Genomic DNA, 20999 nt, shown 5'->3' with positions numbered 1-20999 from the left:
ATTCTGGGTGATTTAATAACATCTGAGTTTCTGTTCTCCAGGAGACAGCAAGGAATATGCTCAGGAGCAGCAGATAACAGACTGTAAAGTATGGATGGTGCCAGTCAGTTAGCATTGGAAAAAACTGCACATCACTCTGTTTCTGATGAAGGGCACTTAAGGACATTGGAAATGTTCAGCCCCAATGGGGAATCTAGGCATTAACTACATTATTGTGCCTAATCCTTTGCTGAAGCTTTTCAACAGTGCTTGATTGCTTAACTGGAATTTATTTTCTGTATTTAGAGAGCTCAGCACTTATTGCAATGTTAATTTACGTACTTGCTTATATAATTTATGCTTCCATCGCTTCTGTACTGTAACCACCCCCTTAAATGTATATGATCATCTTGGAGCCCCACTTCTACCCATCCTCAAGTATTAATTATCGATTAGTTAATTGAGTGTTTGCAGGGGGTCTAACAGACTCAACTAGCTGACTGAGCAAGTGCATAGGCTTTTATCGAAAACTGCATTGACTTTAATTTGAAGTGATAATTACAGCCTTCACCAGGGGGAACCATCTGTGAGCTGTCATGGCTGTTGAGTTAATAAGAACTCTGCAAATTAATATTTGAAATTCTCTGTCTTTGTGAGATTTGAAACCTATCCCTTTACAATAACTTTGGAGCATGGCAGTCCTTATCTAGGTTTACACTGGACCTTCCTGAAGTCTCAGAAGCTGCAGTCCCTTAAGGCATAAGAATATACTGCCTCTAAGGGAAATTAACCTGTCTTAATAGTACATATGATTGTCTGGCAGGAAATTGCTTCTGACTATGCAGTAATTGCACCTCCCCCCCTGGCCTACTGCTTCCTTAGTCACTAAGAGGATATTACTCTGGTTTAATTTACCTTACAGAATGTTTTGTTGTTTAAAAGATTCTTTCAACTATTAGTTACAGAAATCGACAATATGGTTTGAAACATTCCAACCAGTTCACCTACAGTAGTTTATAGCTTGTATTTTGTGGGGATGTACAGTATATAAAGAACACAGTTCCCTCTTCTCACTCACATGGGTCTTTAGAACATTAGGGGTGGTATTCTGGTGATTTTGTGGTGCGAACTGCCCCATGGAGCAATGTCATTTGATACAGACCGAGATAGGGCCATGGGGAACACCTTCCAGCGGGCTCGACTGCAGATCTTAGGGGTACCTTGTGCACCCCCTGGCCACCCTGGCAAAGTTAGTGCCTCCTTGCGAACACTGACGAAACTCATTGCTTCCCAAACTACAGCCTTTCCAGTTTGCTCCACTGATGTACTTCAGTGCACCTAGAGTTCTGTATACAGTATATGCATACTGAATGTGATGAAGCCACCTGTTGTGATTCCATGAAAACTACAGAAATCGGTCAACAAAAATACAGAAAATACACATATTACTTTCCCATTGCACAGTGCCTTATTTAATAATGTTAAGAATGTTGAGTTTTTTTTAAGAGGAAGGTCTGTTCAGTGTTTTTCCCCGCAAGCAGGATTCTCTGCAAAATCCCACTGCAGCCTTTTAAACCGTCTTTTACAATCCATGCAGAGGAACAAGGCTATTTACAAGCCTGAGGTGGAAGATTGTACTGTTGAAATGTACTGCAGTGCCCTCACGTTGACTTTGGTGTTTGCCTTTCTGAAGAACAAGACAATACAACATAATTGAGCCAAAAAGTTGCATAATGCCAAGCTTATTGTGAAACTGCGGTTTACATAACTGTGGTACATGTATTTTCGCTCTCTTTCAAGCACATTAACAACTCAGCTAAGCGAGCTTACTGAAGGAGGCTGTTCTATTAAACTTTTGCCCAACTTAATAAATGAAATCATTGTGGGATTCTGTTTTTGTTTTACCATTTTCATTTCACATATTTGTTTACAAAGATGGTAAGAAATCCTCTTCTGCCAGTCTTAATAAATCACTTCTCTCTTTGTTTTAGGTGGGTTTTCGTGATGATCAGGGCCGAAGCTGGTGAAGTCATGAAGACAGTAAGGAGTGTTGCATTACATTACTCTCAGTAGCCGCTTGTCTACAGCCAGCAGTCCATCTGAGGGGACACACAGGCACAGACACGGACACTCACACCGGGGCCGGCTTGCAGAAGCTCACCTAGTGTAACCTAGTTAACCTAGTGTACCAGGAAGCACCTGTGGGAATCCCTGTGAAAGCAGGGAGAACATGCAAACTCCACACAGATGGATCCTGGAATTGACCCCAGTGCTGCAAGGCAGCAATATGATCCACTGTGCCACTGTGTCACCAAGTATTTAATAGAACTTTGTTGAAATATATATATATAACTTGCTTACCTGCTACAGTATAACTGTTATCCATTACTGTGCAGTTAAGAAAAGCTATTCTCATACAGAGCTCGGAAATAAAAAAACTTATCTTCAATAAAACCATTTTGGCACTGTTTTGTCACTGCTCTTTTAGAATGATGGGCACCAACGAATTGACTAATTTTGTTTTAAGAACTCTGCAGTTTTCATGGTGGTGTTTGAAGAGCCACAAACTGTGAAGATAGTGTTTTTAGGGTGGTACAGTATGTGAAGGTGTGTTGTATGGACGCTGTCTATTATTGGCTTGAGTGTATTTTTTATTGGTTGTATTGACTATTGGTTGTGTATTTGTATTGTGGGTTTTAATGGTATGAGCTCACCATACCAAATTCCATGCTACTAGTTGTTATGGGAATGGAGTATTGAGCTTGAACTTGAGCTATGTCCGGTGTCTCATCTGGAGATGTGTGTGTTTTATCCTGGCAGGGCATTCTTTATTATATGAATCGTTTTGCACTTGGTTGTGAGAGTAATGGCTAAATCAACGCAGAATGTATTGAGATTGGTTTCGCTTTGTGACACCTCTGACAAAGATCTCTCATTTTGACGGAATAGTAATCTGTAAATCTTAGAATAAACAAAAGCCATATGATGGTAAAAAGATGGATGTGGCGCAAGTGGGTGAGAGCAGATTGATTTTTTTCAGGATTACAGCACTCGGATGCGTGGGCATGAGTCATTCCCTTGGCACCAAATACATATTCCAATATAATCAGCTGTCAAATCCAAGGGGAGGAGGGTGAGATGGAATCTCTCATCTCTGCTTAAAGCACTGGGAGAGATTGAGAGTCGCCAGGCTGCAAAACGGGGAGTCTGAAAATTCTTGCTGCGTACTTGGGTTCCACATTCTGCAGGGCTGTGTTTTAAAGCACAGGTTTTTATGCATGCAAGATGTGGCACAGCTCATTCAGTTCTTTTTCACTCGGAAGACATTTAATGAGATGGTCACCTTAAAAAAGTTTTTGTTTTTAGATTAAAATCTTGCCTGTGCCAGTTATTGGCAGAGGTAGAGGAAATGCATGCAGTTTTCTTGTTCATGCCCAAAAGGCCACCCCATTGGCATATTTCTCATTTTGCTTTTGTTCATCAAAGGAAAGCTGCTTGCTTCAGCATACATTCACAAAAAAATGGGGGGTTTGCTGCATCTGCCGCACGCCTGTGAATATAACCATCATTTGGAGCAAGCAATTAAAAATAATCAATCACAAAATGAATGGCTGTTGACAAATAATTTGCTTTTTTTCTCTCTCTATGTGCACAGCTTGTAAAATATGGTAATGAAAGCCAATTGGTTGTAGAAGGCCTAATTGCAATTCTATTGGAATTGATTAATGATTTTTTTTTACAAAGCCCAAATAAATTACTACATGATGACAAACAGCTTTCTGAAGCAACCTGTTTCTTTCACGGTGCCGGGGGCAGCAGAAGCAAAGATACGTCTTCCCCGTTCATAGGAGTCCACAGAGGATCTGTATAAGGCAACACAGAATTGTGTTTACAAAGCAGGCTGGTCCTGTGATGTACTGGGTATTGGTTTAATATTTTAAAATGCAGACATGCTGCTGGGTATTTACGCTGGCTGTATGTTCTGCAGCAGTCATGTTGCACTAAACCTGGCTTGACACCTTTGGACTGAGCGAGGGGTTTTACCCTAATTGTCATTTTATTGACACCCTGGAGCTTGTGTGATGTTCAAAACACTGGGCTCTATCCATCTGAAGAAGCAGAGTCGGAGTGGTCCTTTGTCCTCTGAGAGCTTCCGTTTGTACTTCAAGGGTGAGACATACTGTCCAGTACGCGCAGTCTCAAGGCTCTGCTGCAGCAGGCAGCTCTGATGAAGACAAGTGTTGGAGTGCTCACAATGAATTCTGAGGAGGTGATTCCAGGGGCTCAAACCATAAAGCTTTTTCTATGCAGCATGGGACATGATAAAAATCTTAGATTACATAAAGCAAGCTTTTTTTGTACTGTTGTTCACTGGGCACCTTATCATCTCTGGCTTTTTTGTTTTGTTTTGTTTTTCTACACATCAGCGTTAGCTACCTCAGCTGTCAGCAGTGGCTTGTTCCCAGGCAAGTTGATGTTTTGACAGGTGACGTCAAGCCTGAGTGACACCCTACTCCCTTAACTTTTTTGGCTTTCTCTCCCTTCTTTTGGTGACAATCACTTAAAGATCACCAGTTCACACTGTCTTTGCTCAGATCTGTGCTTCCACACTACTGCTCCAAATAGGATTTCCCCTGAAAAGTGAAGATCTGAGTCCTCCTCTTTCAGGAGCTTCAGTGCCAAACAGTCTGGTTTGTTACATAAGTCTTCTTTCAAAAATGTTTTTATGCGCTAATTACATGTGGTTGAACAAAACTGATATATGACATTTTATCTTCTTTCACTTTCCAGTGGGACATTTGTTGCTACTCTAAACAGCCCAAAAAGTAAATGCCTTTGTGCTTCGTCTTTCTGCAGGCTGCCCTCCTGAGACAAAGGCCGGGTTTTTGAGGTGTTTAGCATGGAGAAAAGAGGGGCACGTCTGACTATGCCTCCATTGGCAGCACCTCTGGTGCTTATTAGGATTCTGAACATGAAGTGGTCTCATCTTAGCATCGTGTGGATCTCATCTCCTGTCGTTCTGGTCGTCTCGGGGCTGGTGTGGAGATGACTGGTCGGCTTGTAGCACTGATAAATCATTATGCCAAATGTGACCATGATTTGCATGGTTTGTAGACGAGTACATCAAAAGGTAATAGCTCTATTAGTGGAACTAATGAAGACGTAGAAAATCCCATATAAAGATTGTTCCACATCGCAGGTTTCATAGCAGAGTGTGTATATAGTAGAGCTGAATGTCTTTTTTTAGGTTGATGAAAAAGTGAAATAAGTCTCTTTCTTTAAAAAAGCCTTATTCGGTTACAGGCATCACAGGGAAATGGTATCCCAGAGTCTTATTTGATTCAAAGTTTACTGTGAAATTCCCATGAAATAGAATGAAGCCAGCCTATAGGAACCTGAGGAAATTCAGTGAAATTCCTTTTCTTTTCCTGTGGTGTGCTGTATCTAACCACATCACAGCCAAGGGGAGAATAGCTTTCTCATTTTATGCAGAACTACACTGTGATTAATTAGGTTTTCAATTCTGTTTTAATTAGGCTTTTGGTTTCATTTGCTGCTCTTCCTAAATTTACTGAGAGAGTTTGAAATTCTTGACTCAGCATAATATGAAAAAACATACATTTTTCATACATTGTAATAAAACAGCAACATTATAAATCTTAATTCCCCCTGAACATCACTTCTTCCAACCAAACACACTCATGAGCATGTGTTGTTTATTTTCTGTTCTCATAAATGTGTTACTGTATGTTTCCTTAATAGTTTGAAACATATGCATTTCTTTATATGAGACTGATGATATTAATGTTATTTTCTTAGTAACCTTGGCTGGACTTTATCTGTATGTTGAAAGTCCTAAAAAAGCCCTAAAACTGTAATGGGTTAATGCTCTTCATCTTGTCTGGCATCTGTACCGGATCCTACTGAAGGAACGCCCTGTATTTTCCATGCACTGTCTTCAAATCAGGCCCCCCGAGAGCTCAGATGAGGCCCGGGCCATTTCACATTGTGAGGCCCCCTCATTGTTTGGGAAGAGGGGTATAAAATATTTGAATGTAAAGAATGGCATGATGGAAAGATTAAGGCGGCTATTTTGAAACTCCTAAAGAATGGTAGATTCAGCACTGAAAGGGGGACGTTTTTTTAAAAGCAATGGACTTTAGTCCAGAATCACAGTAGGTGGTAAAAGTTCCACATTCGACTCAAGTCGAGAAACACAGCCAGAGGGTTGAAGTGGGGGACCACGCACCCTTGGCTGAGGTGAGGCTCCCCTGTGAGGTGAGGCCCTGCTGCCCCCCTCTCGTAGGGCCTGATTCAAATACAAACCCAACCAGGGAAGCAGTCAAAGTCACTGCATGGCTTGCTTTGCCATGTGTGCCCAGTTTGGGGTCTAAACCAGAGCTGTCTCTCCTCTTAGTCCCGCAGGGCTACAGTCCAGCAGGTTTCCCAAAGTCTCGTTAAAACATTATCAGCTTAAGGACTGCTCAACTGGATGCGTTTTGCCACTAATTAGCGGAATCGGCAGTTCAGAACTCCGTCAGATTGAAAAACTGCAGACACCCGCTGCAGGTGCTGAGCCTTGCTTGATAATGCACCTTTCATCCAGGTCTCTGCTCCTCTCCTGTCCTCCTCTTGAGCTGCAAGCCCATAGCACCGTGTGGGGAGGCCCCCGGCCCAGCACTGGCAGGTCTCATTAGAAATGCTGAGCCTGTCTCTGGTGCTGATTAGTGTGACTCTCGGTTTAAGAAGGTGCGCTGACCTGCACCCATGAAATATTCATAAGCTTTAGGAATACGACATCTGCCTGAGCATGGAGTCTAGGAGGAACGGGCCTTAAGAGGTGCCGTTCAAGCTGGGCAGGAAATTAATGCACCACTGGCGACGAGACCAGCACGTCACTGCAGAAGTGCTCCAGCAGTATCAAGTTTTATTTGAGATCCTGGTAATAGACAGGTAAAAGCTTTTCACTCTGGTTTTCTTCTCACTTGTTGCTAACAACAACAGCCTCTGGATTTCTTGATCAGACACTATCTCAAACAAGAACAGCCTGAGGCAGTGATCTTTTGTCTTTAGGAGCCACTGTAAAGTGTGTACGTACCTCACATACTCCACTGTGTTTGAGGGAATTCTGAATAATTCATGGATTTCAGTGCTGGCAAGGCACTATTCTCTTTGTCATGTCAACCTAGGGCCAGGCATTCCATGATTGGTTAATTAGACTGGTTCCCAAGCAATGCTACAGTAGCTTCACAAAAATGAAAAACAAGAAAGCTTTTGTAAAACAGACTAGGTATTTCTTTTTTTGTGTATAGTAAAAATGCTGAGCCTTCCATTTATTCACATTCTAGTGCAGTCTACCTTTTAACTTGTTGCTGCTTGAATACTAAATCTTCCACATATTAAAGGTTAATAGAATATTAACATTTTAAGGGATTCCACATTCTCATTATATTTTTTTTCCCTGCATGGTTCATCCTTTGGCAAAACATCTATCTTCCTCATTTCTGGGAAGAATAAAAACTGCTTTCAAATAGAGTCCAGAATACAGAAACAAGGATCATGAATTGAAAACTTTCATTTGAATAGTTTCTTAGTGCATGCTGACTAGTTTAGAAATAATATGTGTTCTGACCCCCTTTACTTGCTAATTTAACTAAAAACATTTGCAGATCTGCTTATTGTTAAGAAATAAGTGTCAAGTATAATTTTTGCCATTTGTCCGTGCCTGAGATACTGTATGTGATTTCTGCTGCACACTTTCAAGATATTTTATTTTGCAATGAAAACATGGCTGATGGATGATAACCTTGGAGACAGCAACTAGGGTACAGGGGTGAGAGGCTATTGACAAATCCCGAGCGATCAATTGCTGATACAGAATTCCTCATTTTGTTCCGCTCTGTTCCTGGCAGGCATGGACCAATTTGTTTTCAGCAAATTAAATAAGACGTGTATGATTTATTGCCCCACTTCACAAATCAATGGATATGATTCCCAATAAGTTGTTTGCTATCAATCATTTTCTAAAATGCTCTCTTTCTATAACAAATCTTGCAAAAACGGATTGAGAGCTGGGGAAGCCAGGCTCCTGATATTAAAAAGGAGAGATCTCTCTGCATTGACTTTGGTAGCCCCCTTCTTTGCACTCCATGGGATGAAACTGATGGATCAGACAGGTTTTGGCACCTCATTCCCCTCAATCAAGTTTCAGAAATATATCATTCACTGAGGGGAAAGCCTAAAGGGAATGATGGTGGATCTGGGCAGGTTTCCTTCAAATGCTGGTCTGATCACAAGGATGTCAGGAGAAGCTGCTTCTCATTTATTTACTGCTGTTTGAGACATTCGTGATCGCTGCTGTTTCCTTCTTTCATGGAGCTTGGCTGGTGTTTTTTACGAATTCCTGACAACTGTCGAACTGAGTTAAGACATCCGCCTCTTGGCCCCAGTGAAGTGTTATATACTGTAGATGTAGTGCTACTACAGGGTTTTTCGAAAGGCACGTTATGCTGTGGTTATTAAATGGTCACATTTGAAAGCCGCAGTAGAAATGTCAAGTGTCATCTGCAGGTAGTCATGAAATTCTGAAATCTGAGTCCTAAATCTGGCCCTTATTATAATATATAAAGAACGCTCCTGAAATCATAAGCCAGTAATGCTAGTTCTTAAATTGTGGTTTTGCATAAAGAACTTTAAGCAAAATATTTAGGCTGTACAGTAGGTAGATATTAATTGGAGTATAAGAGAGAAGTTTTGAGGGAAACAGTTGTTTGCAGTTGTATGTACTCTTTATCACTTGAGTTAATTTGTTCCCTATTGTTCCATCTGTATTGTTTTTCCCTAGATGGTTTAACCTTCTACCTTCATTCTTCACCGTATGAGACACTATGCAGATCAGTGCTGTCTGTGGGATCTCAGTATACAGGGATACAAGATCTGCCATTTTTCCCCTTTCTTGCTGCAACATCACTATATACAGTATAGTATGCACTATTTCCATAGGAACATTTTTTTAAAAAAGGTGGTTAAAAACTATAACTTTCAACAGGTAAACTGACAGAAAAGCTGAATGCATAGACTGATGGAAACGAATGGTTGTTCTTAAAATTAAGGATTGCTTCTTGGGTCCTCAGATTTTCAATTTTCTGAAAATGAATAATAGACCTAATGTTCACATTAAGGTGATTTTGGATATTGAATTTCATGAATGGTTTGCAAAGAATATAATAGTCAGAGAGCAAAAAAGAACATTTGGACCAGTAATTGTGTCTGAGTGATACAGTAGCTTGAAGAGTTAGGTTTTAGTTGCATTTCAGACAGCATTAGAAGTTACTTCTCCATAGCTGTGTAGTTAAAAACTAGTACTGGCTTCTATTTGTGTTATTTATGTGTAAAAAGAACATTGAACATCACTTTCATGAAACGGCTGCATTACTTTCATGAAACTAGCTAGATCAGCTAGTCTTCCTCTTGTTTGTATCCTTTTTCATCTTCTAGCTGGCAAAGCTGTTGAAGTCTAGTTAAATAACCAGATGCAAACAGCTAAGGAATGCTGAGCTTATGTATATACTGTGTATGCATTTCACAGAGTACAGTACAGTATAGAATATCATTTTTCAAATGGACTTTTGTCCTGTCTGGAATTTGTCCTGTCTCCTTCCTTACCGGTGCTGTTGTCTTTTGCATTTGCAGTAACCTCCTGGAGATTTTAGATCTTTTGTGACATTGAATCGCCAGTAGGTGCAGACTGCGTCATGTTTTTTGGTGCCGCGGTGTTGATGAAACACTCTGAAGGGTTTTTTTATTAGCCTGCATCTCACCCCGGTCATCCATCATGTCCTGTTGGCTTGACAGGCCTGTAATCGTGGTTCAAACAGTGAGCTTCCCGTCTGTTAAAGCAGTGCTGTACCTCCGCAGTGCTCCACTCTCAAGCAGCTTGAGAAGCAGTGCCTGCAAGGCCATTGCTGGTGGGGCCACAGGTTTCTGTTCCCTCTCTGCTGCCACTTCATAAAAATGATTGATCCTGTCAATACTGTGGAGTGGATTTCTTCTTTCTGGCATCCATCTTTTCTCTCCGGTCTTTGTGGAAATGGCTTCGATAGCTCTGGCTTTTCTGTGATAACGAACCCCCACTGCCTCCTCTTTTCACTTTATGCTAGAGAATGAAATTGATGTTTGAGAAGGGATGTTTCCTAGGCTGACAGCTGTAATGCTGAGTTTGAGACCTCGTCAGTCAATGAAAATATTTAGCGCTGATCGCAGCCTGCATTTATAGCACCGTCCAAAGCAAGAGAGAATAGGGGTGGAAAGAAGAGAGACAAAACAAATATTGTCCCCGTTTGTGAGTCATAATTTTAAAGAGGTGAAATTGCGGAAAATACACTCTGTGGATCAAAGGAGTTGTGCGTTCAAGTGTTAGCCAGCAGCCATATCACCCTGCAACTCACAACTGGCAACCCACTGAAGCTAAGCAGGTGTGAGCTTGGTCAGTACCTGGATGGGAGACCTCCTGGGAAAAACTAAGGTTGCTGCTGGAAGAGGTGTTAGTGGGGCCAGCAGGGGGCGCTCACCCTGCAGTCCATGTGGGTCCTAATTCCCCAGTATAGTGACGGGGACACTATACTGTAAACAGGTGCCGTCCTTCGGATGAGACGTAAAACCGAGGTCCTGACTCTGTGGTCATTAAAAATCCCAGGGTGTTTCTCGTAAAGAGTAGGGGTGTAACCCCGGCGTCCTGGCCAAATTTCCCCTTGGCCCTTATCAATCATGGCATCCTAATAATCCCCCTCTACGAATTGGCTTTATTACTCTTTATTGCTCTCCTTCCCACTGATAGCTGATGTGTAGGGAGCGTTCTGGCGCACTATGGCTGCCGTCGCATCATCCAGGTGGGGCTGCATATTGATGGTGGAGGGGAGTCCCCATTACCTGTAAAGCGCTTTGAGTGGAGTGTCCAGAAAAGCACTATATAAGTGTAAGCAATTATTATTATTATTAAGTGTTGTGTTTAATTGAATTCTTGTCTTAAACTGAGCAGTTACAGTAGTTATTTTCTGCTGCGGAGGTGCGGAAGAGCGCGCACCAGTGAGCTCAACTCCAGGCTGCTGGGAGCCAGTCTGACAGGCGCAGGCAGGTCTCCAGTTCGGATCAGATGGGCTCGGCTTTGCGCCGCGAGCTGCCTGAAGCACACGGAGGGAGATAGGAACCTGCAGGAGGCTGATAACTACGCCTCGCCAGGGACTTTCTTCACACAGTGCTCTCTGTGACGTCATTAGGACGCTTAGCCCCAAATCAAGCCAGAGAAGTGAACAAACACACAATACCTGCTCTATCTGCAAATTCTGATGAGGTGGTATTTCTTAGTGTTAGCCATGGTAAAAGGTGTAGTAGTGGTAATATCAGCAGAAGCTACCTTAACTGCAGTTACAGTAGTATTTATAGCAGTACCTTTAGTAACAATATTAGAGATAGCAGTTCCTGCAGTAACATTAGAGTATTGATAGCAGTACCTTCAGTGCCAGTATTAGCTTAACGATAGCTAATAGTAATAGTAGCTACAGAAATAGTACAGTACTTACAGCAATAATATCAGTAGGTACAGTATAGTAATTACAATTAATAAGCAATTGTTGTAGATGAAGTACTCCTGATAATAATCAGATGTATATACTGTATATATAGTAAGATTAACCAGGTGTGATTTACAGTATAAATTAACTTTTATTTATTTGTATGTGCTTGTTTGGTTATTATAGAAAGATAGAACTACTTCTGCTGAGGTATGATCTGCAAGTCCCCCCAGAGCTTGCTTGAGCTTTAAATGCCATGTCAAACGTTTTTAAAATTTGAATATGGCTTTCACAGGACAGATTGAAAACCTGGAGTATGAGGGTGTCACTGGGAGTTGCGGGTTTACAGAAACCCTTTTGGCAGGAAACTGAACTTCTGACCGCATAATGACAGGGGAAGTGAATGTAGTTAAAGATTCCTGTAGCAATTGAATATGATCAAGTGCATAAGAGATAGAACAAATATTAACTTGCAGTGAGAGAGCGCCCTGGTTATTACAAAATCAATGGCTCAGCAGCTGTAACCCAAGCAGACATCAATCTGCTTTGCATTTGTCTTAACGGGAATTCAGATAAAGTCATTTGCAAGTAAATTGCTAGGAGATTCATTAAAGTCCTTATCTGTAGCCTGGCCTGACAGCCTTAAGATTTAAGTAGCCACAGACAGGGGCGATGCTCTAGGAAGATGAAGGTGTGTGCAGAAGGGGGAGTGCAGATTCATTTATCTTAATTATATACATCAGCAAGAACTGGATTCACGAGGCCCAGAAGCAATTAAAGGCATTCAGACTGGTGTTCAGAGATTGTGTTTCCCTAGGTGTTGCGCTGCCTGTCTATGTACAGTACTTACTCACAAAGCCTGCAGCACAGCAGTTGTGTCATGGAAGCTTTACTGATGGAGATATTTTCTTCTGGATTTACATTACACTGCTATATGCAGTAAAAGAAGCAAACTTTTCTTTTAATAACATAGTTTCTCGGCCCTGCTGTGCACATGGTTTTTCTAGCGTTTTGGGTCTGACTCAATGCAACTAATGGCAGTGGCTGAAAAGATTTATTTGGAGTTCCTTTACAAGGGGGGCACGATTAATATAGTCAGAGCAAAAACAACATCTATATACTGAACACCAGGGTTCCTCAGTTCCAGGTCTGCTCCTCTAAGGCAGCAGTGTGGCAGGGTTTTTACTGTAATTCTCCATAAATTACCAGCCGGACCCCTTTAAACCTCCTGCACTGCTCTAAAGCCGCTGTTGATAAAGGGTGACCTGGCTGGACAGTTGCCCTTGAGGATTGAATTACAGGAGGGCTGCTGCAGTTCAGTGCAGGCCCTGACAATACTAAAACAAGCACCCTCTGAAATAATGGAACTGTTTGGGGTGCTCACAATGCTTCTGCTCCGCAGGTTAAAATAATTATCCTTCCACATGAGTGCCTGTGTGAAACCAAGCAGTCAGCTTCTGCCTTCTTTGTGTCTGCTCTCTTTTGTGGAAATGGTGGCATCTAGATTATTTGTCGGGGCTGCTGAAAAATAAATAAATGCATATTTACTGAGAGGCATATTTACTGTGTATGTCTGCCTGCTAGTTTAAAAATGTTGCTGGGCTTCTGTAAATGTTTTCCTGATGTGGGATTCTGTTATTCCTGTAGCTTTTCTTTATGCTCCAAATAGATGGTTTGCTGATACGGTACTTTGTGATTCCGAGAGCTCTCCATTGTGAAGTACAGAAAACGAGCAGACATCTCTCACAATCAGTCTCTCTGACAGACAGGGCTGTGCTGCAGTGCTGACTGAAAGGACGTTCCTTGTCTCCACCCCAGCTGTGTCTTTACACACCACCTCGACTTGTCTTGCTATGAAAGCGAACCTACACTTCATTCCTCCCACTTAAATCACTCCCCTTCAGAGCAGTGTCTTCTAGCGTACACCTACCTCAGTACTCCAACACAGCTCTCCTCACTCTCCTCTCTGAGGTTCTCAAAAACAGTATTGCCTTAGATGGACTCAGGGATAGCGCAGCTTCCAGCTGGCGAGAAGAGAACTCATTCACCTGCCACATGCCCTGTCAGCTCAAGGGAAACTGCATGTTCGCTCCGAAATAAACCCCAAGCAGGAACCTTTAATTCCACTGTTTCTGGGCTCCGGTTTGGAGCAAGAAATCTGGAGCACAGCTTGCTAACAAATTTGACTCGACTCATTTGAGAAAAGAATTAACCACGGCTACACTCTGGAGATATTACTGATAAACAGTAAAAACATGTCCTACATATCCTACACCCCCACCCACTCCCTTAGATTCCATTAGGAAAAACAAGCAGCGGAGAGAGGAGATGAAATCGAACACATTCTTAAAGTGTTTCTTTTTAACACAGCACTTTCTTTCAGGAAAATGAATGAATTAAAAGGGTGGTAGCACCTGTTTTTAAGTATGATTTGCTTTGGAATTGTTCTGTACTTTAAAATACACATAAGGCATTCTATACAATGCATCACGTGTCATGATAAAGCCTGATAGGTCACCCCGGATATCACCCACAGTTATATTGTATACTGTCATGAAATCTGTATACGCAGTGGTGAACATTGTTATTTCTATTGATGACACTCATTCATTTATACTTTTTCATGTCTCTCACTTCACTTTCATGAAAGTCATAATTTCAAAGTTAAAGAAAACCTTTTACTTCCTTTTAGCCTTTTAGAGCCTAAAACCTAACATATCCTAACATTTAGTTGTACATGTGCTCTATTGAGTGTCAAAGACGCTCGGTACTTCTTTACTCTCTCTACAAAGCACCTATGAAACAGGAGATTTCTAATGTGCTTTGGACCCCACTAAAACAGCGAATGCCAGCAGGGTTTAATCTATTCTTTGGTGGGTTCATCAGTCCTTGGGCTTGTCCCCTCTGCAGATGCCTCTGTTTGGGCCTTTGAGCATTGCGACAACCCCCAGCTCTCCCAGTCCACCCACGTACAGTACAGTTCTCCGCTTCGGCCTCTAGCCACGAGCTTGCTTTGTTTGGACAGAGAGATGCCTCATCGACTAACACCTCCAAATGTCTGCAAGTAACAGCTGCACTTCAAACAAAGACAGCAAGAATGATGGGAAATATTAAGGACCATGGGAAGTGAGGCATTCCCAGTCTTTATTTTCACAGTTTTTATAACTCTAATTTGCTGCTGGCAGATAACAGTGCTGGTTTTACTCAAAATGCACCAGAAAATGTGAAAGATGACTTCAAAGGGCCTTTCTAACCAAATATCCCAGTTGTTTGTTTTGGAGTTCAAAGGAATCTCAGCTGCTTTTTGAAGCAATCTGTCCAGAAGACTATAATTGTAAACGGGTTTGAGAGCCCTGCTATGCCCACCAAAGTAGGGGCAAGCCCCCACAAACACAGCTGTGGAAGCCCCCAAAAACACAGTGTGATTCCATTTTATCTCTCATCCAGTCAGACTTCAGTTGGTCCGTTTTTTCAATGAGGCAAATAACAGAAGCTTAATGCCGTTTGCTGGGTGTCTGAAGTGGTGTGAGAAAGATGTGCTCCCTGCCTTTAACACCGATGTAAATCCTCTTAGCTCCGGGCGTCTCCAGCATCCGAATGGCCAGTGTGTTTGTTAAAGTATTTGCAGAGTACTGCTCAATTGCTGTTAAAGTGTTAAAGTGCTGTTTAAGTGCTTGTTTACCTTTCTGCCTCTTTCTTACTTTAATCATCAATAGGATCGAGGATTATTACTATTGAAAATCTCATTACAGCTGGTAGCTTGGGTGACTCCCCCCGCCCCCTCCTTGTCTGGAAAAGAGCAGTTACACTTATCTCTAACCACCACCACCTCTGTTGGGATTAATTTTGTCTGAGAGATTTCTTTTTGTCCTTCAAAAAGATGCCCCCTGGCGCTGTTAATGGGACCTCATAACCACCCCAGCTGCTCCGCTCCCTTCCAAACAGCTGGAAGGGAAGGCCCCCTTGCCTCAGCCTCAGTCAGTAGCGATTGGGAGCCTCTCCAGCTCATTGGGTGTCTTTTTCACTTGGGCTGTGCACGACCCCGTCAGAGCGTCCCTCACAGCTGCTGCCGCCCAACAGGCCCAACATTCTCGGGTTTCGGTCTGCACTTCACACAGCCCGGCAGATTCTGTCCGACATCGCCTTGTTCCCCCGACTTCTGCGCCAAGTGCCTCCTCTGAGCTCGATTCCCGATTCCCTTCCTGTGAGAACAGGGGCTGAGCCAAGTTTGGTGCAGTTCACAACATTCACTGTTGTGGTTATCTTAGCACGCTTAGTTCCAAACCATCAACTGTTAAACACAAAATGGAGTACACTGAAGGCTGGGAAGTACAGTTTAATTTCATCCTAACTTATTATATTACATTAGACATCCCCATCTTAATGGTGATAAAGCCATTGTTTTTGCATCTGGGTAGCATTGCCAGGATGGGCCTTAATCTGTATGGGTGATTAGTAGAATAGATGGTTCATGGCTGTGTGTTTTTTCCAGGTTTGATTATGGTAATTGTCTACTTGCAGACATCTACAAGAGCATGTTAAAATATTTTCACAACTCGCCAGCTTGGATCTGTGATCCTGTGCAAATGATCACATCACTCCACTGACTTTCCAACAGATCTCAAGCTGATTCGAAAATCTTACTGCTGACATTCAAGGATCTGCATAGCACGGCTCCTCAGTCTCCAGCTGTCTCCAGCGTTATATCTAATCCCCTGTTAACTCCTCTCCATGTGACCTTGGCTCAGCTCATTCTGGTTTGTTGTGTGCTCCCTCAGGACATGTAAAGTCTGTGGGTGACTGGGCCTTTTGTAGATATTCCCCAGAGCTCTGGAGCACCTTGCCAGCAGAAGTCAGAGAGTCAGCCAGATGTGGTGCTTTTAAACCTAGTTTGAATACTTAATTTTTCTCTAATGTTTTTTTGTGATTGCTTTACCTACTGTATCAACACGTTTTCTTGTCTTTTAAAAGAGCTCTAAGGTGTATAAAATTCCCCTTTCTTATAATTAGATATCGGGAAATGAACAAAAGGAATCAAGGATTGGGAACATGTGGCTTGCTTGTCCCTAGTATTTGATTAATTTGGCTAACCCTGCCAACAGACTTCAGATGATTTGGCCTTCATGCTGAGTAATGCATCTTTTTAAGGGGTAGAATATTGAATCTGTCCAAAGAGGACTTCATCCTACTTTGTTTAGATAATTGAGTTTCTGCGGCAGTAAGTATTATGAATTTTCCTTAACCCGGGGTTAAGGATGGCCTGTGAGAATGCTTGCCTGAATTTCCCCTCCAGTACCAGCGCCTGAACATTTCACGGAGAAATGCAGGTGCACTGTTAAACCCAGCCTTCTGTCACTGCTTTTGATGTTTCCAAAGGATAAGCCTCATATGAAAAATTCAGCAGGAAAAAAGACTGTTCTGTTAATTATTCCACTGAGCCCTTTTCTGTGGAGCAGCACGATTCCTTGCCTTGCCTTTATTAAAGTGTGTGTGTGGGAGAGAGGATCTTTTCCTCAGTTCAGCAGTCTGAAGTCCATCCGGAGCAATGTGAAACAGGCATATACTGTACATAAACAGTCCTCCCTGGCTTTTTATTTTTAACTATTTTCAATATTTATAACAGTGAGTAGAACATAAAATGGCATTAAATCACAATTACGTGCAATGTGAACGGTGTATTATTATTTGAAGATACGAGCATACGTCAGCAAATCAAAACTTTGTTATATACAGTACATGTATTTTTAGGACGTTAGACTCCATTTAAGGGCATTTTTCACCTTGAAGCATGTGTACAATGAAGAAAACTTGAATGAACTGTAATTAACTGTAACAAAATGAAACCAGGAGGGCATTTTTAATTCAAGTGAGGTGAATGTTAAGGAAGATGGTTATTCCATGATCCATCTTGGGGTCTGATGTACTGTACAGCACAATGCTGCATTTCAGCCTTCAATCTGTATAGATTGCTTTCTGTGTGGAGGGGTTTGTAAGTGGAAGATTCAGTCAAATGTTTTTAGGAACCCATTTTCAGCTTCTCTCTGCCACCCCCCTTAAATTGACCAAACTGAGCAATGTTGTTGTTTTTTTCATATAATCAGAAGTGATGTAAATGGCAGAGATGTCAGGGCTTACTTACACGCAAAGGTTTCACTGTGAAACAGCAGACTGCGATTACAGGAATTGCTAGCTGTTGTTCTTGGTTATTCTTATTGTTTTGTCTTTACAAATAATGCATTATCATTATGCCAGATATTGTCAGCCTAACGACCCATTTCACACAAGGCCTGTAGTTACACTGAAAGAGAAGCCAATTAGCTAACTTAATTGCAAAATTCAACGCTAGGTTGCTCCAGCTACACAGGTTTAATTGACGATAGGTTTTTGAGTGCGGCTTTCTGCTAAATAAGAACTGACTCCAGGAGTAACGTGTGACTTCTGCTGCGGAATTCCTTTTCACTTAGTTTTTTAACCAGATATATGCACTTACTGTAGGTTGCAAACACCTTAAAGTAAACGTTATGCCCAGAGAAGGATCTTGAATTGGATAGGGAGCTGATTTACTCCCTAGTAAAGTTACTATCAGGATAACATACACAGCATTTTAACAGCCCCCAAGAAACAAGCCTCTGTCCCTCTCTGTGCACAGAACACAAGAACCATGAGACGATGACTACTTCTTGACTCAAAGAGAAATAACAATGATAATGATGGTAAAGATATAATTGTAGTAGTATAATTAATGTTTCGCCCTTGGAGTTGTATACCAGAAGGTGTTGTTTGTGAGGAAAGAGGTTGGTTACCATGCTGTGTGCAACATGCCATCATCTGTGAGCTCAACCAGTTTACTACCTGGAACAGAATCTAGGCCACTGATGTCAATTAATTAGGAAGAACAGTGCTTCTGACACACTGACCCCCTATAATGAATAACTGCTCCATGAACTTCCTAAAGACAATTAACAGTCAATAAGAGTAGTTTCATAGAGGGTATTTACAGTACAAGTGTCCAACTGAATGAAAGACGCTGACTTGTTGACAGTGATGATGAGTATTTTGAGTCCACCAAACTTTCCTTTTTTCATGAACTCTTTGATGAGGAATGCCTTCTCCTCCAGAATTAAATGAGACAAACTAACAGCACCCTGCTGAATTATCCTTTTGGCTGTGTGTGGTACAGGGAGGACAACAGTTACAGAGCTCCATATCGCTTCCTTCCATCTGGATTTTCCACATGATCCAGTGTTCACAGCTCTGTGCTCCCAGGTTCAGAGGAAGGCCAGAGATTGCATTACTATTAAAAGAAGAAAAGAGTTTTAGCATTGTTTGAAGATCAGGAGAAAAGGACACTGCTCAATTTCTCAGTTATTATTTTTCCTTTATTGGTGTTAAAAATACTGCTGGATTATTGCTCCTGGCCCTCAGATAGCCAGGCTGCTCCAATAACAGCCATGCTCCACAGCAGGGAATCTGACAAAGAATAAATCTGTGATACACCAGCTACTCTGAATTATTTAAATTCATTTTCAGAAGGTGCTGGGGCTGGGCAGTGGGGAGAGTTTATTTCATCTTCTACAAAAAGGAAAATCAGCTGGGCCACACTGGACCGCTGTAGGCAATTCTTGTTCACTGTAATGCTGTTGCTGGCTTTACTTTCTGCAGGTCTTAATTGGACTGAATTCCAAAGGAATTCACTTGTTGATTATGTAGAGTAGCTATAAAACCTGCAGGATTGGGGCTCGTGGGGATGAGAGTTGTACAACAGAGCTCTAGGTGCTTCATTAGCAGGAGCAACATCAACCTCTAGACTCATGGGACAGCACAGAGGAATAGTTACAAGACAGAGGTAAGTTCAAGCCCCCAGTGTGAATGCAGGTGTTATACTCCTGAGGAGTGATATTTCATTTTTTTATTACAATAACCCTCCTCTCTGCAAGAGCAGGGTCAATGCTGACCTCTGTGCCAAGCCCTCATCTAACCGGATCCCAACTCCGGCCCTGAGCACTTCTTCCAAACAACACCATTCCCATCAATCAACCAACCACCACACTCCACCTGTCACCACGCCTTCCTCCTCCACCACCTCGGCCGCTACTTCGGAGCCCCTACCTCGCCGTCTTTTCAAAGTATTCAAGCCTTTTCGGATAAGAATTTCTGAACCCGTCTTTGACCAGGTCTCTGGCCTAGCCCTTTCGGATTGGAAACTGATAGTCTTTTTCAAATACGAACTTCGGATCTCGCTCTGGACCAGGTCTCTCGCCTAGCCCTCTCTTGGATCGGGAACTACTGGATCTTTTATCCTTTGTCCCCTTACCTCTGAGGCTCCGCATAGGGTCCAACCTATGCACCCGGTTGGGCTATTCTTGACACTCTGTTGTGGGGGTGTCAAGATGAATCTGCGATTGGGCTAGCCACTGTGTGCCTGCAACCCACGCTGTGCTTCAGAAACCATGATGAGCTCCAGCCAGCCAGATGAGCTAATGCAGCTGGTCGCCGTGTTTGGATTGCATGTTCAGAAATCAGTTTCAGGTGTATTAATTTACTGTAGTTATTCCTTTAGCTACCAGGTAGGTCAACTGAGATCAAACTCTCATTTTACCATGATGACCTGGAAAGGCGTGTGCAGAGCAGGGCATGCCCTGGTGCACTGGAGAGAGGTATCTGGCTCAGCAGTAGAGCAGCAGGGCCCCACCCGAGGACTGAAGCCACGAGCCTTCAGCCCAGAGCTCGGAGACCTGCTCCAACACATGCTGCCGCCTTCTGCAGCAGTTCACCGACAGCACAAAGGCACCAGCAGTGGAGAACATACATCTAGATATTAATTGGCATTATTTCCTTACACTAAATGTGCACACACGCACCCAGAGAGCCGATAATTTCCGTCAATAGCGGCGTTGTTAGACAGCTGAGGGCTTGATTTACTAATGCTTGGAGAGCCAGGGTTACTCCCACACACAGGGGGGATTCCGCACAGAAGCAGCTTGAGCCATCGGGGGGATTTGCACCAGAATGAAAAATTAAAGGCGCAGGAGGTCTTTGCTTTGCAATCAAACAACTTCTTTGCCTCCCCTGTCCCTTCGCAGTGGGGGCTGCCGGAGAGCAAACCTGAATCTGAAATATCGTCACCTCTGGAAAACAAAATATTAAAACACAGAGAGAGGCTTTCCAGTCTGCTGAATGTAGGAGGATTGAAAAAAAATTAAACTGATCGCTCTGCTCATTCCAAGGGCCACAGCGGGGACCTGATTGCAGGTTGTTTTGCTACATTCAGATAAGTGTTCTCTTGCCTGCGTGATAGAAACTAATACTGATTGTAGAAAGGATTTACCTACTGCGTCTGTTTCACTCTGCCCAAAAATAAAATTAATGAGCATTGGAATGAAAGACCTACAGCCTGGATACTGCTGCAATCTGTTTTGCAATTTCAAATGTTGTCTTAGTAAAATAGAC

General features: G+C 42.4%; 1 long non-coding RNA gene across 2 annotated transcripts in view; it reads right to left on the bottom strand.

The window, feature by feature from the left end:
* Positions 1 to 17183: 17183 nt before the first annotated feature.
* Positions 17184 to 20999, bottom strand: part of LOC148672146 (uncharacterized) — an 11633-nt gene continuing 7817 nt past the window's right edge. For both annotated transcript variants that reach the window (XR_015935679.1, XR_015935680.1), the window contains exon 3: positions 17184 to 18843. This is a non-coding gene — a long non-coding RNA (uncharacterized LOC148672146). The remainder of the gene's footprint in view (positions 18844 to 20999) is intronic.

This window comes from Lepisosteus platostomus, chromosome 4 (genome assembly GCF_059453375.1).
Source record: "Lepisosteus platostomus isolate fLepPlt1 chromosome 4, fLepPlt1.hap1, whole genome shotgun sequence".
In the NCBI taxonomy this organism is placed as follows: Eukaryota; Metazoa; Chordata; class Actinopteri; order Semionotiformes; family Lepisosteidae; genus Lepisosteus; species Lepisosteus platostomus.
The sequence above is the reverse complement of the archived record's forward strand: the minus strand, read 5'-3'. Positions and strand labels throughout refer to the sequence as shown.